This window comes from Vipera berus (assembly GCF_964194415.1).
Source record: "Vipera berus genome assembly, chromosome: Z".
Lineage (NCBI taxonomy): Eukaryota > Metazoa > Chordata > Lepidosauria > Squamata > Viperidae > Vipera > Vipera berus.
This window is the reverse complement of record NC_138205.1, coordinates 130076743-130087067: the sequence shown is the minus strand read 5'-3', so window position 1 is coordinate 130087067 and position 10325 is coordinate 130076743. Positions and strand designations below refer to the sequence as shown.

The 10325-nt window shown below is 42.5% G+C and overlaps 1 long non-coding RNA gene across 1 annotated transcript in view; it reads right to left on the bottom strand.

Moving 5' to 3' along the window:
• LOC308677644 overlaps positions 1-10325 on the bottom strand; it is a 792073-nt gene that overhangs the window by 256273 nt on the left and 525475 nt on the right. The window lies entirely within an intron of this gene.

Sequence of the window (10325 nt, the reverse complement as noted above, 5' to 3'; positions counted from 1 at the left end):
TGAGCTTGGCTGCTGGCTACTACCTCCTCCATCCCTTAGTGACCGTTCAAAGTTACAACAATGCTGAAAAAAGGCCGTTTTTCACATAAGCATTGTGCCGTCCTAGTGGTCACATGATCCAAATTCGGATACTGGCTCGTATTTATGACGCTCGCGGGGGGTGTGTGTCACGTGATCCCCTTTTGCGACCTCCCGACAAGCAAAGTCAGTGGGGGAAGCCAGATTCACTTTGTCACCAACTTAACCGCTGCAGTGATTCACTTAACAGCCATGGCGACAGGTCGTAACACGGGGGAAAACTCACTTTAAGAAGTGTCTCCCTTAGCAAAGGAAGCGTTGGGCTCAATTGTGGACATAAGATGAGGACTACCTGTATTCCATATCCTTTTCCAAAGAATGAGGCATATATCTCTGACATGGTTCGCCAAACTCAAGTTTATTCTACGTTAGGTGGTGGTCTGCTTCCCCAATTCTGGCTGGTTTGCATCCCTTTTGTGCTGAGCCAAGACAGCTGGGTTGTGTCAATTCCTCGCAAGACCCACTTCCCCGTCCCAATTTTTGACGCAGCCTCTTGGGCAACAAATGCCGGCCGTATAACTGACACAACTCTTTATTTTTCTTCTCGTTTACTACAACTGCGATTTCTCTCCCCAGAGGCAAATCTAAAAATCTACGGCTTCTTGCAATGAGAATCTGCTGAGTTTCATAACTGGCCCTTCATTGACTTGACAGAATGGGGGGGGGGAACCCACAGTTTCTGTAGGGATAAATAAACTGTAAATCACCGTTTCTCAATTTTAGCAACTTGGAAGATGTGTGGACTTCAAACTCCCAGAATCCCCCCAGCCAACCATTCTGGCAGTTGAAGTCCGCAGATCTTCCAAGTTGCCAAAGTAGAAAAACACCATTTAGATCTCATTTATCTCCATAAAAAGAAATAGAGAGATTTTTCTACATCATTTCCTCTTCCACAGTTCCTGATACAGTTAGTCCTCGATTTACAACCACAGTGGAGCCCAGAATTTCTGTTGCTAGGTGAGACATTGGTCAACTGAGTTCTGCCTCATTTTACGATCTTTCCTGCCAGTGAATCTCTGCAGTTGTTAAGTGAGTCACGCGGTTGTTAAGTGAATCTGGCTTCCCCCATTGATTTTTCTTGTCAGGTTGCAAAAGGGGATCATGTGACACACACACACCCCAGGACAGCACCTGAATTTTTGTCACATGACCATAGGGATGCTGCAACGGTCATAAGTGTAAAAAAAAACAACCCCAAACCCGGTCATAAATCACTTTTTTCATTGTAACTTCAGACAGTCATTAAATGAACTGTTGAGGACTACCTGTAAAACAAGTCTGGAGTGCTGTCTGAGATGGTTTTTTTGTTTTTTTGCATAAATAAAATTGCTAGACGAAGCACTGAATGTCTCAAAAGAATTGGTAAGGGAGAACCTAGGGGGACTTATTTTTCATATTTATGAAATACCCTGAATCTCCGATGCACCAAATTGGATTCGCACTGTGTGCCAAACTTCTCCTTTCCCTGGAAACTTGGAAATCGGATGAAAACGGTCCAGGGGTGCAAATGTGGACCTAATGAAGCCTCTCAGGAGAACTTCGTTTGGCACAAACCCAAATCATAAATCACTTACTTGCAAAGTCTTTTAAATGGCAAAATTATATTAAAAGGCATCAGCTGTGCCAGGTGAGTTTTCGGCAGCTGGAGAGACGGGACGAGTCAAAATCTAGAAAAAGGTCTTGCGTGATTCCCGAAAAATCCCAGTTATGTCAGACATTCGAACTGTTGCAGGTTGCAGGGTTCCTTTTGTCCTTTCCTCCCTGGGGCCTGTTTTCAAGCATCTAGTCCTCATGGTGTGTGACCCAGCCTCACCTCAGTGATCCGGAGCACTGAACATCTGAAAGGGAAGCCATGCTCGTTCTTTTCCCAGCCTCTCTCTTGCCCTGTGCCGCATCTGGAGGAAACGCATGGCATGGACGGAGTGGGAAGGAGACGCCCGCCCCAGAGAGGAGAGTCAAAGGTGGCCCCTGTGAGCGTGTGAAGTGCAAATTCAGAGTCTGCGAGACTGGGATGTCCTGGAAACACAGATGGAGGCCGCACGCAAGGGAACGGATGTGACAGAGCAGTGTCTATCAGCCTTGGCCACTTAAAGAAAGCTGGACTTCAAGTCCCAGAATTCCCCAGCATGCATGCATGCATGGACTTCCATCTCCCAGAATTCCCCAGCCACCAATGCTACTCCCAGAATTCTCCAGCCAGCATGCCTGCCTGCATGCATGGACTTCAGCTCCCAGAATTCCACAGCCAGCCAGCAATGTATGGACTTCGGCTCCCAGAATTCCCCAGCCAGCATGCATTGAATTTAAGTCCCAGAATTCCCTCAGTTAACATGCATGGATTAAAAACAGTGTGACAAACGTAACAACTGCAATGTTTCACTTAACAGATGTGGCAAGAAAGGTCACAAAATGGGGCAAAACTCACTTAACAACTTCCTTGCTTAGCAGCAGAAGTTTCGTGATCAATTGTGGTCCTAAGTCGAGGACTATGTGTAAAGGCAATGAATCTTCTGGTTGCTCAATAAGGGAGAGAAATATTCAGAGATTCACACCTGAATTGCAAGTCTACCTTGGTTTTGTAATATTAAGAGATAGCCAGTAGAGGGCAGTGTGGCCCCAAATTTGACATTTTTGCAAAAATGTCTATGCATATACATATATTTATATTTACATACTTTTATGCATGTAGGTATATTTACATATATATTTACATATACCTAAATGCATATTTTTCTTTATATATTTTTGTTTATAATATTTATACTTGACTTAAAGCCAAAACTGAGCCCAAAATTTCTGTTGTTATGTGGGACAGATAACCTTATAAACTTCCTTGCCACAGTTGTTAAGTGAATCCCTGCAGTTATTAAGTTGGTAATATGGTTGTTAAGCGAATCTGGGCTTCCCCCATTGACTAGCTTGTCAGAAGGTCGCAAAAGAGGATCACATGACCCCGGGAGACTGCCAAGCATCTGAATTTTGATCACATGACTATGAAGATGCTGCAATGGTCATAATTCATTTTTTTTCAGTGTCCTTCTAACTTTGAATAGTCACTCAATGAAAGATTGTAAATTGTGGACTAGAGAGAAAGATACATGGATGGATAGATAAGCAGACAGAGACAGATAGATAAACAGATTGACAGATTGACGGATGGATGATACGTAGAGATAGATAGATATAGACAGATAGATGATGGATGGATGGATAGATAATAGACAGATGGATGGATGGATGATACATAGGGATATATAGACAGATAAACAGATTGACAGACGGATGGATGATATGTAGAGATAGATAGACAGACAGGGATGATAGGTAGAGATAGATACATAAACAGACAGACATAGATAGATAATGGATGGATGGATAGATAGATAGATAATGGATGGATGGATGATACATAGGGATAGACAGACAGATAAACAGACGGATGGATGATATGTAGAGATAGACAGACACACAGACATGGATGATACATACAGATAGAGAGACAGACACGGATGATATGTAGAGACAGACACGGATGATATGTAGAGACAGACACGGATGATATGTAGAGATAGATAGATAGATAGATAGATAGATAGATAGATAGATAGATAGATAGATAGACAGACAGACAGACAGACAGACAGACAGACAGACAGACAGACAACAGATAAATGTATATAGCTATAAACAGCTAGATGTAGATATATATACAAATATAGATAGATATAAATATATAGATATATTTCCAACCAATACAAGGAATTCTCTCTTTTTTTACGTGTTAGAATATACACCCGCACACAAACACACGCAAACACAATTCCCCAAAGGTTACTGTATTGCTTTGAAAATTCCCAGCAGATTATCCCACTTCTTAATCACTTAAAACTTTTTTTTTTGGCTTTTAGTTTCAATCTGTCACTTCTTGTTCTCAGTGTCAACAGAGAAACTGCCTCTTTCTGTTCAAAATGCCTCTTCGCTCCCTCCATGAACAGTGCCAGGACTGGACTAGAAAAGCAAAATATCTGAATCGGAGGGGACCTTAAAGGTCAACTAGCCCCACCTCCCCGCCCAGCGAAACCATCCCTCTCTGGGTGCCAAGGGAAAATCTGGAGGCCGCAAGATGTATAATTCATGCAAATACGCATATGTTTGCCGTCCTAATTTGCTACCCTTTTTGCTAAATTAATTCCAGATGTAGTATTCTGAGAAGGAACCAGAGTGCTGTAACATACACAAACCTTTAAAACTACAGTGTAATAAATCCGGCTGCAATCTAAGCATAGCAGAAAACTTAAAGGGACATTGGCCGGTGGAAAAACGAAGTTGGTTTTCAAACATTAGGATTAATTATTAATAATAATTGATATTTTAAATGCCAATGGAAACAGATTTAATATAACATCCGTACAAGTAAGAGTTGAGCTGGAGAACGAAACAATTACTGGTTTCTAACTGAAATCGACTGCGGTTTTTAAGCAAGTCCATGCAGTTTTTTAAGTGAATCACATGGCCATTAAGCGAATCTGACTTAACCCCATTGATTTTGCTTGTCGGAAGCCAGCTGGGATGGTCACAAATGGTGATCACGTGACCCTGGGACACGGCAACCGTCGTAAATAGTGTGGAACAAGAGCCAGATTAGTTAGTGAGCCAGACCACATTGTTCCCGGAATCAGTATGGGGAACCCTAAACCTATCAAAGCTAGATTAAAAAGAAGGGGTGGGAGAAGCAACTTTTGGAAAGGATTGGTAATATTGCTGTTCTCAGCATAATGATAAAAACATTATAGGACGTCCATGTTTCCCTTCCCTTCTCCTCCCTCTCTGTCCCTTCCTCCTCCTTCCTCCTCCCTCCATCCCTTGTTCCTCTTCCTTCCTTCCTTCCTCCCTCCCTCTCTCCCTCCCTCCCTCTTTCTCTCCTTCCTCTTTCCTTCCCTCCTTCCTTCCTTCCTCCCTCCCATCTCTCTCCTCTCTTCTTCCTTCCTTCCTTCCTCCCTCCCTCCCTCCCTCCCTCCCTCCCTCCCTCCCTCCATCTCTTTCTCTCCTCCTCCTTCCTTCCTTCCTCCCTCCCTCCCTCCCTCCCTCCCTCTCTCCCTCCCTTCCTCTCTTTCTCTCCTCCTCCTTCCTTCCCTCCTATCTTCTTCCTTCCTTCGTCCCTCCCATCTCTCTCCTCTCTTCTTCCTTCCTTCCTTCCTTCCTTCCTTCCTTCCTTCCTTCCTTCCTTCCTTCCTTCCTCCTTCCCTCCCTCCCTCCCTCCCATCTCTCTCCTCTCTTCTTCCTTCCTTCCTTCCTTCCTTCCTTCCTTCCTTCCTTCCTCCCTCCCTCCCTCCCTCCCTCCCTTCCCTTCCCTTCCCTTCCCTTCCCTTCCCTTCCCTTCCCTTCCCCTCCCTTCTCTCTCCTCTCCTCTCCCCTCCCCAGTCCAGCTACCTAATGGAGGAATTCTGGGAGTTGAAGTCCACAAGTCATATAAAAGGGCCAAGTTTGAAGACACCCCCCCCCCCCGCTATAGGGCATTGCACACCAGACAACTAGACATAAGGACAGTTTCCCCCCCCCCATGCCGTCAGTCAGCTTAACAACTAATTCCTACAACACTGTCAAAGCAAAGCTGCATTACTGTGATACTGCTCATCTTTCCTATTGCCTATCCTTATCTCCTTATGACTGTGACTTTGCTGCTTACATGTTACAATTTATATTGGCTTTTCTTTAGTATGATTTATGTTGTTTGCTTAGCTAGTACTCTATGACTATCACTGTTGCATCTTATGATTTATGATGAAGTGTTGTATTCCATGATTTATGATGAATATATTTTCAAGTTGTATATGATAATGATTATCACTATGACTTGCATGTACACTGAGAGCTTATGCACCAAAAAGAAATTTGTTGTGTGTCCAACCAATAAAGAATTCTATTCTATTCTATTCTATTCTATTCTATTCTATTCTATTCTATTCTATTCTATTCTATTCTATTCTATTCTATTCTATTCTATTCTATTCTATTCTATTCTATTCTATTCTATTCTATTCTATCCTATCCTAATTCTATTCTATTCTATTCTATTCTATTCTATTCTATTCTATTCTATTCTATTCTATTCTATTCTATTCTATTCTATTCTATTCTATTCTATTCTATTCTATTCTATTCTATTCTATTCTATTCTATCCTAATTCTATTCTATTCTATTCTATTCTGTTCTATTCTGTTCTATTCTATTCTATTCTATTCTATTCTATTCTATTCTATTCTATTCTATTCTATTCTATTCTATTCTATTCTATCCTATCCTATCCTATCCTATCCTATCCTATCCTATCCTATCCTATCCTATCCTATCCTATCCTATCCTTCTATTCTATTCTATTCTATTCTATTCTATTCTATTCTATTCTATTCTATTCTATTCTATTCTATTCTATTCTATTCTATTCTATTCTAATTCTATTCTATTCTATTCTATTCTATTCTATTCTATTCTATTCTATTCTATTCTATCCTATCCTATCCTATCCTATCCTATCCTATCCTATCCTATCCTATCCTCTATTCTATTCTATTCTATTCTATTCTATTCTATTCTATTCTATTCTATTCTATTCTATTCTATTCTATCCTATCCTATCCTATCCTATCCTATCCTATCCTATCCTATCCTATCCTATCCTATCCTATCCTATCCTATCCTATTCTATTCTATTCTATTCTATTCTATTCTATTCCCATTATCCTATCGTATCCTATCGTATCCTCTCCTCTCCTCTCCTCTCCTATCCTATTCCAGGTGGCTCAAGATTGTGGTTCTCTTAATTCAATCCAGTTCCTTCTTTGGGCAAACCGAAACGTCACTCTGGATAATTTCATTTACCTCTTTGCCTCCTTGCCTGAATGCGACGCACACAAGCCCAGCCAGATGCTCAAAGCAAGGAGTTTTTTCAGGTTACTCGATGCACCACATAAACCCTCATCCACATCGACCCCACCTGTTCTCAGCCTGGGGAAAATTTTGTCTGAGCTGCCCAGATTTTAATCAGAGCCGCATTACACACACATTTTGCAAAACCACTGCCGATTCCTTTTATCTGCCAAGCCATATGCTGCTATGATCTGAAAGAGCTGCTGGCTTGTGCCGTGGCTAGCCAGAAAGAGAAAAGAGAAAAGAAAGAAAGGAAGGAAGGAAGAACGAAAGGAAGGAAGGAAGCAAGGAAGGAGGAAAAGCAAGTGAAGGAAATGAAGGAAGAATGGAGAAAGAAAACAGGAAGGAAGGAAGGAAGGAAGGAAGGAAGGAAGGAAGGAAGGAAGAAAAGCAAGTGAAGGAAATGAAGGAAGAATGGAGAAAGAAAACAGGAAGGAAGGAAGGAAGGAAGGAAGGAGAAAAAGGAAGGAAGAAAAAGAAAATAGAGGAAGGAAGGAAGGAAGGAAGGAAGGAAGGAAGGAAGGAGGAAAAGCAAGTGAAGGAAATGAAGGAAGAATGGAGAAAGAAAACAGGAAGGAAGGAAGGAAGGAGAAAAAGGAAGGAAGAAAAAGAAAATAGAGGAAGGAAGGAAGGAAGGAAGGAAGGAAGGAGGAAAAGCAAGTGAAGGAAATGAAGGAAGAATGGAGAAAGAAAACAGGAAGGAAGGAAGGAAGGAAGGAAGGAGAAAAAGGAAGGAAGAAAAAGAAAATAGAGGAAGGAAGGAAGGAAGGAAGGAAGGAGGAAAAGCAAGTGAAGGAAATGAAGGAAGAATGGAGAAAGAAAACAGGAAGGAAGGAAGGAAGGAAGGAAGGAAGGAAGGAGAAAAAGGAAGGAAGAAAAAGAAAATAGAGGAAGGAAGGAAGGAAGGAAGGAAGGAGGAAAAGCAAGTGAAGGAAATGAAGGAAGAATGGAGAAAGAAAACAGGAAGGAAGGAAGGAAGGAAGGAGGAAAAGGAAGGAAGAAAAAGAAAATAGAGGGAAGGAAAGAAGGAAGGAAGGAAACAGGAAGAAAGCAAGAAAGAAAAGGAAGGAAGGAAGGAAGGAAGGAAGGAAGGAAGGAAAAGCAACTGAAGGGAATGAAGGAAGAAAGGAAAGGAGAGGAAGGAAGGAAGAAAAAGAAAAAGAAAAAGAAAGAAGGAAAAGCAAGTGAAGGAAATGAAGGAAGAAAGGAGAAAGGAAAGAGGAAGGAAGGAGAAAAAAGAAGGAAGAAAGAAAAGAATAACAGGAAGAAAGGAAGGAAAAAAGGAAGGAATGAAATAATGAAATGAAAAAAGCAAGAAAGAGAAGAGGATGGAAAGAAGGAAGGAAGGAGGAAGGAAGGAAGGAAGAAAAAAAGAAAGAAAGAAAATGGAAGGAAGAGAGAGAGAGAGAGAGAGAGAGAGAGAGAGAGAGAGAGAGAGAGAGAGAGAGAGAGAGAGAGAGAGAGAGAGAGAGAGAGAGATATTAGACAACATTTTGTTCCCAGGCTAAGTTGATCTTCAGAGCAATAAAACAATGAAATCCTTTCTCAGAGGTGTTGTGGTTACTATAGTTGTCCTTGACTCACAACAGTTCATTTACTGACCATTCCAAGTTGCCATAGCACTGGAAAAAGAGACTTGTGGCCGTTTTTCACACTTGCGACCGAGGCAACATCCCTGTGGTCAGGTGATCAAAATTCAAACACTTGGCAACTTGACTCGTATTTACGGCGGTCGCAGTGTAGGGTCGCAGTGTCCCGGGGTCACGTGATCCCCTTTTATGACCTTCCGACAAGCAAAGTCAATGGGGGGGAAGCCAGATTCACTCACCAACCATGTGATTCACTTAACAACCACGGCAAGAAAGGCCATAAAAGGGAGAAAAACTCATTTAACAAGGGTCTTGCTCAGCAATAGAAATTTCGCGCTCAGCTGTGGTGGTAAGTTGAGGACCACCTGTGTTACGTGATTCCACGCAGTGGAATTCTTGCCACACAAAATTATAAACTTTGCACAATGCCCGCAGCAGATGCCAGAACTGTTGTATCTCCAATTGGTTTCCTCCTCTCCCTTCTTACTGGTTCCCAGTTTGGAGTTTGGAAAGAGGAATTTGTGAAGTTTGCAAGAGGAAAAGCAGAACAATTTTAGAGTCTCTCCTGTTTGGACACACAGCCTTGGTCCCCCTCCTCCTCCTCTTCTTCTTCTTCTCCCCCCCCTCCTCCTCCTCCTCCTCCTCCTCCTCCTCTTCTTCTTCTTCTTCTTCTTCTTCTTCTTCTTCTTCTTCTTCTTCTTCTTCTTCTTCTTCTTCTTCTTCTTCTTCTTCTTCTTCTTCTTCTTCTTCTTCTCCTTCTCCTCCTCCTCCTCCTCCTCCTCCTCCTCCTCCTCCTCCATTTTTACTTCTCTATCATCATCTCCTCTTACTAATACTACTCTTCCTCCTCCTAATTCTTCTTCTTCTTCTTCTTCTTCTTCTTCTTCTTCTTCTTCTTCTTCTTCTTCTTCTTCTTCTTCTTCTTCTTCTTCTTCTTCTTCTTCTTCTTCTTCTCCCTCCTCCTCCTCCTCCTCCTCTTCTCCTCCTCCTTCTCCTTCCTCCTCCTCCTCCTCCTCCTCCTCCTCCTCCTCCATTTTTACTTCTCTATCATCATCTCCTCTTACTAATACTACTCTTCCTCCTCCTAATTCTTCTTCTTCTTCTTCTTCTTCTTCTTCTTCTTCTTCTTCTTCTTCTTCTTCTTCTTCTTCTTCTTCTTCTTCTTCTTCTTCTTCTTCTTCTTCTTCTCCTCCTCCTCCTCCTCCTCCTCCTCCTCCTCCTTCTTCTCCTCTTCCTCCTCCTCCTCCCCTTTCCCCTCCCCCTCCTTCTCCTCCTTTTCTACTTCTCTATCATCATCTCCTCCTCCTCCTCTTCCTCCTCCTCCCTTCTAGCCCTAATGATGTTGGGCCATGAAACATCTGCAAGAAAATGTATATGTATATATATTTTCCTTTCCAAAGTCTTGCTCCTGGGAGCCAGCTATGAGCAAGGGTCAAGGAAAGGGTCAAGGGAAGCCTCATCTTCCAACCATCCTGACCTTGTAAAGATAACGGGGGCTTGGACGGTCAGTCCTGGCTTTTTGCAGCCCCCCCCCCTCAGGGCCAGACCTGCAATTCAGACATGTCAACAACTGTGCGTCTCTGGCAAAAACACGAATTTCCGAATCCGAATGCAACAGCTGTGAGATCCACCTTCAGCAGGAGGCCTTGTGAAGGGTTCCTGAGCATGCACGAACTGCTGAAAGGGTCCCAGGTGTTGCTGTCTGTTCCAAAAGACCCCCTTTCCAAGTA